This window comes from Eubalaena glacialis, chromosome 15, assembly GCF_028564815.1.
Source record: "Eubalaena glacialis isolate mEubGla1 chromosome 15, mEubGla1.1.hap2.+ XY, whole genome shotgun sequence".
In the NCBI taxonomy this organism is placed as follows: domain Eukaryota; kingdom Metazoa; phylum Chordata; class Mammalia; order Artiodactyla; family Balaenidae; genus Eubalaena; species Eubalaena glacialis.
The window spans coordinates 16,974,920-16,987,368 of NC_083730.1; positions in this window are offsets into that span (position 1 = coordinate 16,974,920).

Genomic DNA, 12,449 nt, shown 5'->3' on the forward strand with positions numbered 1-12,449 from the left:
TTTTGCCAACAATCTGAATGAACTTGGAAGTGACTTCTTCCCCAGAGCCCAGGAGAGCTGACATCTTGTTATCAGCCTTGTGATACCCAGAGCAGAGAACTCAGTTGAGCCTATCCTACAGAACTGTGAGTTAATATATAGGTGCTGTTCTAAGTGGCTAAGTGTGTGGCATTTGTTACACAGCAATGGAAACTAGTACAACCTTGTCAGTGGTGGATGTAGGGCTGCATAATATAGAGACACTGTCGCTGCCTTCAAAATCTTTCATCTTGTGGGGACAACAAATGCAGCCTGGTGCAGAGAAATGCAGGATTAAATTGGGGCATGGAAAAATCACTACTGAGATGTTCTGAGAAGAGAGGGGGCTACGGGCTGTGATGACGAGGCATGGGATCAGGGATGAGGTGGGTGGCTCCAGCTATAACATAAACCCCAACATTTAGGTGGTCCTGGGGCCCCAAAGGTACTCTGGGAAGGGATGGCTATGCATATGGGAGCAATTTCCTCCTCTCTTTTTGCTGTCAAAATCAATGGGAAAACAATCAAGAAGTGAGAATTTAGTTAAGGAAAGGATATAGGGACGAAAATGCCACTTGTTGCTAAAAATGAACGGGTTATCCCCTACGGTGTTTATCACAGATACTATTAATAGACTGTCTCTATTTTGCTGTAAAAGATGATACTACTGTCCAATTATCCAGAATTCTGTTTCTTTTCAACAGTACTTTATAAAAAGGTAGTACATTAAAATAAAAGGAATGTTCAGGAACCCAGGGGAGATTAAGCTGTCAGCCAGCTGAGGCAGGTCCTCTCTTGGGGAGAGATTAATTCCTCCTCTTTTAATCTCTGCAGACTCTTCCCTAGGACCCCATTGGATGAGGATGTCAGTGAGGAAAATGTACCTCCTGCAGATTTCTCCCTCTTTGAAGGGTGGGAGGTAGGGGGTGGTGTGGGCAGTGGCAGATGGGAGGGGGAAGGGAAACAATGCTTATTAACGCGTGGCCTGAGAGGCCCCCGGAAACAACACTCTCCGAGGGGGTCATTTGCATCTTTCCAGTTAGTGTCTCCAAAGACCTTGATAAATGAATGGAAAAACATCCATTGGCTTTTGCCATGTAATGTTGCCACATTGACAGCCTGCCTTTTTTTTTTTTGGCCATGCCATGCGGCTTATGGGATTTTAGTTCCCTGACCACAGATTGAACCCTACCCCTCGGTGGTGAGTGCACGGAGTCTTAACCACTTAACAGTTTCCTTTGCCATGACTATGTATCTCCTTCAGATTCATTGAACCTTTGCCCTCTTCCTTCCCAGCCTAAGAGGTGAAGGATTGGAGACTCAGACCATGGAGAAATAATCCAGTGACAGAAAATATTTACAACTGCACAAATCCATTTCTTGGCTTTCATTCACTTGAGTATTGCTATGGGCTGAATGTTTGTGTCCCCCCACCCCAAATTCATATGTTGAAATCCTAACCCCCAAGATGATGGTGTCAGGAGGTGGGGCTTTGGGATGATTAGGTCATGAAGGTGGAGCCCTCGCAAGTAGGATTGGTACCCTTCTAGAGGAGACCTGAAATAGCTTCCTTGTCCCTTCTGCCATGTGAGGACACAGCGAAAAGATGACTATCTGTGACACTGAATCTTCTGGGGCCTTGTTTTTTGACTTTGCAGCCTCCAGAACTGTGAAAAATAAATGTCTGTTGTTTATAAGCCACCTAGTCTGTGGTATTTTGCTATAGCAGCCTGAACACACTAAGACAAGTACCATGGAACCTATCTTGGGGTTTGGACATGGGTGGGAAATTGAGGATGGACCTGCTGCGGATTCAATCACTGCGGTATGATTATCTCCTTGAAGGCGCCCTTGCCTTCCCTTGAAGGCATCCTGTGAGTACTTTTGTGCAGGATGTGTGCTCAGCCTTGCTGCAATGGCTTGCTCACTTGCTACCTGCAATGGCTTGCTCACTTGCTACCTGCAATGGCTTGCTCACTTGCTACCTGCAATGGCTTGCTCACTTGCTACCTGCAGGGAAGTTTCTATATCGTGGCCTGCCATGACTTGCTCCTGACCACATGTCTGGTTTCATATTTGGAATTCTTCCCTCCATACTGATAGCTGCAGCCACTCTGGGCTGTTTTCTGCTTCCTAGATACCCTGGGCTCTCTCTCCTCCTTTGTTAGAGCATTCTCTCCATCTAGAAGCTTCTGGACACCTCCTCCTCTCTCTTCTAGGCAACCTCCTTATTCTTCAAGTCTCAGTGCAAACTCCAGCTCTATTACACTTTCCGTGATGCTCTCAAACACTCAGGAACTGGTTTCTCCATGCTCCCACCAAGGCTTGACTGGCATGTGGTACTGTAATTGTCTGTTTGCCTGAAAGGCTCTCCACTGGACTCAACTACTTGAGGTAGAGATTCTGTTTTGTTTTGCATATTTTCATATTTGTATCACTAACATTATCTTACTTGCATAATAAATATTCGCTGACTGAATGACTATAGAGCTTACGGAGTGTTGTGTAGGTGACATTTGTAAAGCGCCCTGTGGAATAGCGAGCTCATCCACCACAGGTGTTCACTCAGTGTTGGGCATCTTGTGGGAAAGGAGTGGTCATACTGGGAAAAATGCAGAATGCTTTAGAGTAAAACCTCCTGAAATGCCAACATACCTGGGGGGGAGGGTTTATTTGAGGTGGAAGGAAAACAATAAGACTTTGGAAAGTACTTGTGAGATATTCAACTTTTGAGAATTTTCAGTTGATGATCCATTAGGGAAGAAAAAATCAGATACCAGTTTCCTGTTGGCTCTGGTACTCAGCTGCAGTCTTATTGATTTCAAATGCTGCCAAGCAGTTACATCTGTAGCTCCTTTCCCAGCATCTGCACATGAGCCTTCATGCACCCAAGAATGTTAGGTCCATTTGCTTACTAAATCACAGGTCCTATTCTCATCAATGATGAGCAAATAAATAGTGTGATAGGGTGTCTTTTTTTTTTTTTTTTTTTAACTTAATAGAAAGAATGGGAGATTTGGAGCCAGAAGACTCCCAAAGTCCCAGCCTTGACTCTGTCACTCTTTGCTTGTGTGAGCTTGTGTGATCTTAAGCTCTTTTTATTTAATTTTTTGGCTGTGCCCAGACCAGGCCTCTGCAGTGAAAGTGGCAAATCCTAACCACTAGACCACCAGGGAGCTCCCAATCTTAAGCTCTTAGTTCCTCAATGATGTCATCCTCAAAATGGGGTATAACAATGACAGTAGTAATGGGCCTACAGAGCTATAGTGACTGTCAAATGAGGTGCCTTAGACTTTGCTAAAAGATCCTTTTTTTAAGTGGTAAAATTATGACTTTCATACAACTATGAAATAGACAAGGGTCAAAGATTTTGTTTAACTCATTGGTTAATGTGTACACTAGTAAGATGTTCAAACTGGCTCAAATGAGAATTTGACTTACAGAGATTTTTATTCTCTTCAGGACATAATTCCTTTGCATTGCCGTGAACAGAAAAAAAAATTGTGTTGTCAGTTTTCTGCAACTTAACGTCTATCCCTATAGAGTTGTTAAGTAGCTTAGTCCATCAAAAACCAAGGTGCACACTAAATGGAGTCAGATAATCCCTGGAAAGTCTGCTAGAAACCCCCCAGCACTCTACTGCAAGGACACCAGGATTCTCTTTTGCCCATTCCTAAGTCTAGCCATTTTTCCTGACACCCAGTAGCTGGGTATTCCTGCCCCTGGACAATCCTATCTAGTCCTTTCTTTCTCCTTGACAACATCACACCTGATCCCACGCCTCTCACCCCACCCTCTTCTCCACTGGACCAGATCTTTAGAGAAAAGGCTGGCCCCTCTCCTCCAAGACCATTCTCCCTTAATTAACTTCCCTCTCTTGTTTTTTCAGTGGTTCCCCTCCTCCTCCTTCTTGGTTCCTGCTCCGTGGCTTAGAAACAGCTTTAAATCCCTCTTAACTTAAAAACAAACACAAAACAAAACAACTGCCCCTCTGTTTGTGCAGTTATGCTATGTAAAGACAACAACAACAAAAAAACGCTTGACATTTTGATGGCTTACAGCAGAGATCAACAAACTTTTTCCTTAAAGGGTCAGGTAGTAAATATTTTAAGCTTTGTGGACCACATATAGTTTTCTGTTCCTATTCACTTTGTTTTTCTTTACAACTCCTAAAAAATGTAAAAGCCATTCTTAGCTTGCAGACAGTACAAAAAGAGACTGCAGGCTGTATTTGCTTTTGAGAAACAAGTGTTTATTTTTCACTCATGTCTCTGAGGCAGAATATATCTGTCCCTCCCCCCCACGGGGAGGGGTGTGGGTGTGGCCACGTGCTGGCCTGGCCAATGGAATGTTAGCAAAATGTGGCCTGAGGAGAACATACCTTGAGTACCTGCTGGTCTAAGAAAGATGAAAGACATGTGGAGCAGACCTGGACCCAGATCCCAGCTTGGAACCATGCCAGCTTAGATTAGCCAAACCTCAGCCAACCAGTGATGGGCAGTGTGGACGACTGACTATTTAAGTGTGAACAAGTTGGGGAATTTGGTAGTTGTAGTTATTTCTGTTTTGCTGATGAAAATCTTAGACTAGTGTTCCTGAAAGTGTGATCAGGGACCACCTGCAAAGTGTGACCAGAATACCTGGGATACTTGTAAGTATCAGTTTCCTGGGGCCTCTCCTTGGAGGGACTAATTTGGAATATCTGGGGGGAACACTTAATAACATGCATTATTACTAACCTCCCTGGGGAGTTTGAGAACTGCTGTCTCAGACTTCATGAGTTCTTTGGTTCATATTGGTAATAACTGCTTTCACTGGGTACCGACCATGCACCAGATGCTTTGCATATATGCGTGATCTTAGTTTTAAATCTTGCAACAACTCTAAGAGGTAGATATGACTATCCCCATTTTACAGCTGAGGAAACTGAGGCTTGGAGAGGTTAAATAACCAACCTAAGATCACATGTCTATCAAGGAGCAGGGTCAGACTTACCCTGTGATTCTTCTACTATGCCTGCTGTCCACTGGCATAACTTAATTTGGTTTCCGGCTTTAGTCTTACTTGACATATATAATTATGCAAATCAGCCTGTGCTGTCAGTTCTTCTAGCCAAAGACGAGTGTAGTGAAACAAAAGAGAAGACTAGAGCAAGGGGAAGAGGGGGATAATGGTGCTGGGAAGCTCTGCCTGGGGACTGTTTGTCAAGGGAAGGGGCAGGGCCAGGGCTACTTGGTCAGGGTTGATGGGCTGTTTCTGGTTCCTGAGGACCTAGAGAAAGGAGGGAGGGAGGGGAGAAGCGTCTGCCAGGGCCGAGGGGTTGAGTGGTCCCACCTGAGACGGCTCACAGTGGAGCCAGAACCTTTAAAGAGAGCAGACATCCACACAGGTGGATTCCATTCCCTTAGAATTGCCTGGAGAGGGTGTTTAAAATGCTGGTTTTCAGGCTACACCCCTCCCCCGGCCCCATTCTGACCTGATAGGTCTGAATTACACCCAGGGATCTTCCTTTTCAGCAGGCTTTCTGAGTCTGATGTTGGTGTTTTTAGATCACATTTTGAAAAACACTGAACTAAAGAAATGATTCACAAACGTTAGATTTTCCGCTTTGAAAAAAATTAAGGAACATGAATAGTGTAAGTAAATTATAAAATGCAGAAAAATGAAAGGAAAAAAATCATTTGAAATTCTACCAGTAAAAGATACTACTACCAACATTTTGATGTGTATTCTGCCACATTTTCCCTGTGTGTGTGCGTAGATAGATGGGGCCATATACCATATATTACTCTGTAGCTTGGTTTCTTGCCTTTAACCATATATGTTAACACACCCTTGAAGTCAATAAATATACATGTACATCATATTTATGGTAGATTTTCAGGTATCAGTGGAGATGCCTGTTTTGGGGGGCTGGTCTGGGACCTTTCACCTCCTCTTCAACTTGCACTATCGAGCAAACACTACCCTTGGGTAAGGCCAGAGCTTGGGGTTCATCTCTGAACCCCAGTGCCCTTCATTCAGCTACACGTTATAGAGTCCTGCCTGGGCTGGGCGGGGAGGAGCTCTTGGTTGGTTCTGGGCAAGGGGCATCCTTTACCGGCATTGTGGGCAAACGCTCCTGGGTTCCTGCAAGCAATCCGGGGATTTTTCAGCCTCTGAGGGTTTTCTGGCTCTGAAGCCACGGTCGGTCCACAAGGCTGGCAGCTTTGGGCTAAAGGAGTGTCCGTCCCGACCCCACCCCTTACCTCCCACCCACGGGAGCCCCTCAGGGATGGAGTTCAAGACTGCCTCAAGGATTGAAACCATAAACCGAGCGAAGCGTTGCCTCAGCGGCTGCCTTTGAACTGCAGAGATGGCCTCCCCCAGGCTCTCCCCTCCCCGTGCAGCCCCCTACCGGGGGCCCCAGCAACAATACAAAGTTCAAATCTATGGCTACATGGAAGCGCATTTGGGAACAATCAGGGGGCCCCTGACCTCTGACATGTGACCTCAGGGCCACCCTCCCTGCCTCAGAGACTGGGCTTGAGTCCTTGGAACCAAAGAAAAAAATGTGCTGTAGGGTCCCATTTTTGAGAAGAAATGAACTTAGAATACAATCACTAGTAAGCTTTTTTTAAAAAAGGTAATTGGTATAATTGGCTTCAGTCTGCGAGATAAACAAACAACACAGCAAATCCTTTAACCTCCTGTTCAAGGTTGTAAAGGGGCCTGCATTTGTACTTTCCTGGTGCTTTTATGACCTGGGGCCTGGCCTCTCTCCCCTCTGGACTGGGGCCGGCACAAAGCCGGGCTAATCCCAGAGCAGTTTCGGAAATGAGGGTCTAGAATGGAATTTCCTCCACACGCCCTCCAGGCCACAGCCTCTTCACTGCGCTTCCCCCTCTGGATGGCTCTGAGCCCCACTCTGGGAAACAAAGGGACTGTTTCTGAGTTTTCCTTGGAGCCCAGCGAGCCTCGCGTGGTACAAAAATTCAGTGAAAGCAGCTCTTATGTTCCCTTCCCAGTGGTAGGGCTGTCAGAGGAAAGGAAATCAAGTGCTGCACATTTATGAGGTTTACTATGTATAAATCTCTGGGCGGGGGGGAATACAAAAACGTATCTTGTAGTTGGAGCCTTGCCCTCAAAGAGCTTACCGTTTAGTTGGAATATCATAACTAATCAGAGTACAGGGGGAAAGTCAACTCACAACTCAAGACGGCAATCCAAGCGATCCTTTGATAGATGAATGTTCCAGGCCTTAAGAGTTCAGGAAATGTGAAATATTTGTTGAGCATCTCCTCTACTGGATAAGATAAGGGGTCGCAAAGACCCTTCAGTGGTAACTTGTCTCAAAAGGTGGTTCCCATCCATTTTTTACTTCTGTGCACAGGCCACTCCCTCTTGGAGAGGTGGAGTCTATTTCTTCACTTCCTTGAATCTGGGCTGGCCTATCACTGCTTTGACAAGAAGAAGATCGTGGAAGTTATGCTGTGCTAGTTAGTTCCAGTCCTGGCCTTTAAGAAGATTGGCAATTTCTGCTTCTTTTCTCTTAGAACCCAGCAGACATGCTGTGAGGAAGTCCAAGAAGCCACATGAAAAGTGCAAATGGAGGACAATTCAGGCTCCAGGACCATCGTCCCAGCTGAGTTTCTGCCAGCGGCACCCACTTGCTAGGTATGTGGTGAGCCATCTTGGCAGTAGACCCTTCAGCCCGATTGGTCCACCTCAGCTGACAGTACTTGGAGCCTATAGGCGCTGCTTTGCAGAGTTGTGTCCAGGTGCAATGCTGTGAGCAGATCAATGACAGTCGTGGCATTCATGCGTCAGCTTTGCTCTCAGAACAATCCTGTAGGGCTTCCCTGGTGGCGCAGTGGTTGAGAATCTGCCTGCCAATGCAGGGGACACGGGTTTGAGCCCTGGTCTGGGAAAATCCCACATGCCGCGGAGCAACTAGGCCCGTGAGCCACAACTACTGAGCCAGCGCGTCTGGAGCCTGTGCTCCGCAACAAGAGAGGCCGCGATAGTGAGAGGCCCGCGCACCGCGATGAAGAGTGGCCCCCACTTGCCGCAACTAGAGAAATCCCTCGCACAGAAACGAAGACCCAACACAGCCAAAATTAAATTAATTAATTAATTTTTAAATAAATAAATAAAATAAATAAAAAGTCAGTAGTGCCTGACAGTCAGCATTTAAAAAAAAAAAACCCTATAAAGCAGATATTATTAGTATTACCCCCACTTTGTGGATGAGGGGCAGAGATGAAAGAGGTAGGCAAATTATCCAAGATTACACAGCTAGTAAGTGGAGAAGGCATGAGAACACAGACTGTGTCCTGGGGTTGGTGCATATACCAATTTGGCAGGAGTCAGGTATATTAATTAGGAAGTTATGTGATATAAAACAGGAAGATGGATGGGTTGGGACTGAGTAAAGGAGGAACCCACATGCCAAGATAAAAAGTTAGCACTTCATTTAATAATGGCCCTTTAAAAGTGGTCATTGAAGGCTTTTGAGTAGAAACGACAGGATAAAAAGAACTTACATAAGTGATTGACATTGGGTAGTTTGAAGGGACAAGGGGCCATAAGCAGATGGGTCAGCAGAGGGATAGAGTTGTTCAGGAGGGAAGTGATGGGGATGCCGCCTACGGTGGCAGCAGTGGGAATGGAAAGACACATGCCAAGACTTGAAAAGAAAACCAGTGTTAGGATCCAATGACCAATGGTTCCAAAAATTTGTATCTGAGTGTCCCGAAGGAGAATGGTTTAGGTGATACCACTAAAGAATTGGTAATGCAGAAGGAGAGAAGTATGTCTTATGCACTCAGAAAGTTGTTAGTAGAATTGGATCAGAATTGAGGATGACGAATTGAGTTTTAGCTTTGCTGAAACCGAAGAGCTGGCAAAGAATGAAGATGTGGAAATCATGGCCTCTGCCCTCAAACAATTTATAATCCTGAGTTCTCGCTCTCTCTTACATATACATACACAACCACACATTCATACATGATACACATTCATACACATATACCAGATGGCAAGTAGAAGTAGTGCATAATAAATAATAATAAAAAGAATGAACTGCCAAAACGTTGGGTACTGAGAATAAATGCTGTGAGTGATCAGGAAAGGGGAGATCGATGGCCCTGCAGCATCCAAAGGGGTTACCAGTAGAACCAGAGGTGGGATCTTCCTGTGAGACTCACTCAAAGACCAACATCCCAGGGTGTAGAGGCACTGTGGGAAAGAAAGATTATCACAGCCAGTACACATTCTTTGAAAACGTGATTTTTAATGACCACAAAGTATTCCATCTCATGAGTAACCACAATTTATTAAACTATCACTGTAATACTTTACATTGATGAGGTTGATAATCTTGGCGATTTTTTAAAAAAACATTTTAAAAAATTAATTTTTGGCAGCGTTGGGTCTTCGTTGCTGCGTGCGGGCTTTCTCTAACTGCGGCGAGTGGAGGCTACTCTTTGTTGCAGTGCATGGGCTTCTCACTGCGGTGGCTTCTCCTGTTGCGGAGCATGGGCTCTAGGTGCGTGGGCTTCAGTAGTTGTGGCACGTGGGCTCAGTAGTTGTGGCTCGCTGGCTCTAGAGCGTAGGCTCAGTAGTTGTGGCTTGCGGGCTCTAGAGCGCAGGCTCAGTAGTTGTGGCACAGGCTTTGTTGCTCCATGGCATGTGGGAATCTTCCCGGACCAGGGCTCGAACCCATGTCCCCTGCATTGGCAGGCGGATTCTTAACCACTGCACCACCAGGGAAGTCCCCAGTTTTGGTGATTTTAAGTAACACTAACATGAAAGTCTCTGTAAAAAAATTTTTGCATGCCTCTGATCATTCTTTGAAGAGCAATTCCCAGAAATGGAATAGTGGGCTGAAAGGTGAACATTTAAAAATATTCTTGATACTCATTGCCAAGCAGCCTGCTAAAAAAATTGCCCACTCGCACTTTGTCCAGCCGTGTCTAAGAAGCCCATGCCACCTTTCAGGTTACGAAGGAATAAAAAAGAAGGCATAAAACTGTATACTCTGTCTGACCTTTTTGTAAATTAAATATGTGAAAATAGATGAAAAGATAACCCCAAATGTTAACAGTGTGTAACTCTGGATAATGAGGGTTTATGGGTGATCTAATGTTCTTCTTTATCCCTTTCTATATAAATTTCCTAAATAGTATGTGTATGACTTTCAAAAAACATTTTTTTTAAGCAGAAAAAGGAATATGACAGAAAGAACACTGCTCAAGTCAAAGGACCCGTGTTGTCCAAGGTCTCCTGCTGGCAGTGTCCACTCGGACAAGCCAGGCGGCCCTGCTGAGTTTCCGCTGGCTCATCGCAAACAGCCGCCGGTGGTCCTCAGCCCAGAGAATCATTAAAATCACCTGGGCACTTGAAAAATACCTACCCTGGCGGTCCAGTGGTTAAGACTCCGCGCTTCCAACCGCAGGGGGCACGGGTCCCATCCCTGGTCCTGGTCGGGGAACTAAGATCCCGCGTGCCTCACAAGGCAGCCAAAGAAACCTTCCCTGAGTCCCACCCCAGACTCACTGAATCTGAATTTGCAGGGCTGGGGGGGGGGGGAGAGCGGGGGCGGGCATGGATATTTTAAAAGAGTGACTCACGTCCCCCCATGAGCAGCTGAGGGGCGAGCAGCCCCCGGCAAAGGCTCTCAGGAAGGCCTCGCAGGCCCGTCCGCCATTCCTCCCCGCAGAGCTGCGCCCGCATCTGGGGAGCAGGGCCGCAGAGGGGAAGGGGCGGTTGCCCTGACGGAGGCCCACCGTTTGTGTGTATTCGCCGCGCTTCAGCTGCGGGTAGAAGGTGCCCTGACTCACATGCAACCACGTTTACAGACAGTGAGTCAGGACCAAACAAAAGCGCCTCTCTCACTGAGGCAGCCCGAGAGGTCAGAGGGGTGAGGCCGGGGGACCCCGACCCATCCCGCGCGAGGGGCAGAACCGGCGGTCTCGCCTCCGGGGGGTTTGTGGTCCAGGAGGGGCCGCGGAGGTGGGGCGGAAGGGAGCGCGGGACGAGGCTGCGTGCGGCCTCCCGCTGCCTCCGCGCCAATGGGGAGCCGCCACCTCACGCGGGCCGGGCCCGCGGCCTCCTCTGAAAGCGGCTGATTAGGGCGCTGTAATCCGTCGCTCTCCTCCTCGGGCTCCGTCGGCGGGGAAGGGGGCTGGGCCGGCTGCCGGTTCCCTCAGCAACGGGGCCTGGCCCGGTTCCATTGTGCGGAGGGCCCCCGCTGGGAAGGGCCGTGGGGGAGGAAGCGGGGAGCGGCCCTGCCCGCGCCTTCCCTTCGCAGCCGCGGTGGAGCCGTGGACCCCCGGGCGCGTGCCGCCAGAAGGCGGTGGGACGCCCTCGGGGTCCTCGGACCCGCCCTGGGCGGGGACGGCCGCGGAGGGGCCTGCGGGCAGAGCGGGGCTCACTGTTTACGCGCCGACACGAGGCTGCAGGCCGACTTGGCAGCGCGCAGCGGGAGGAGGCGTTCGAGAGCGTTCGCGGGCGGGCGAGCTTTCCCTCGGATGCAGAGGAGGCGGCCGCTCCCCGACGGCCCTGCTTGGCGGCCGGTCCTGGCCTTCAGCCCCGAGAGCCCACACTTGGCATTTTCTGACCAGCCTGTCAGAACGACCGAGTATTCTTCTTAGCATTTCTATTTTCGGAGCTTCTTAATGGCTTCTCCCACTACGGCCCCTTCTACCGCGGGGATTCGCAATCCTCCGCCCTCCGACTGCGCCATCTTCTATCGCGTTTTACTGTGGTCCTTTCTCCCCCTCCCCCCTGCGCCTCATTCATCTCTCCCCACATTCCTTCTTCCCATTTATCTTTTATTTTCTTCACGCACGCACGCATACACACACACACCCATTGCTAAAACACAGGAAAACCTCCCATACTCTTTCTAGTCTCAGTTTTCTGTCAGGATAGTAAAAGTTCAGATGGCCTTGAGGGGGATCCATAAAACCATCCAGGGCTAAAGACATTAGCACACTTTGTGAACCAGGCATGCCGTCCGCTTTAGAGAGCTTCTGTCACTAGTAATGTTTGGATTCTTGGTACTTAAGGATGTGAGCTTCCAGATCTAGAAACATAGCTGCTACAAAAGTGACCACTTTTCCTGACCACACCCAAGGAGAAGGAAGCTCGTGTATTTTACAAACGCGATTTACGTCCCTTAGAAATAAAATAAATGTCTTCTGGAGACACGACCTGCTGTTTTTAATAATTCCCACAATGCCGTTTCCTTACGGACTGTTGTTTCAGCCTGGAAAATGTCATGGTATTAAGTGTCACGTTGAGGAGACTTGTCACCCATCCATGAGGTGCCTTTTTACTGTTGGAGCATCACAAACAATACCCAGGGCCCAGGAGCACAGAGCATGTGAGCCCACATTGAACCTACTCCCCCAACCTGCCCACGAATGAAAAGATCCCGGTTCATT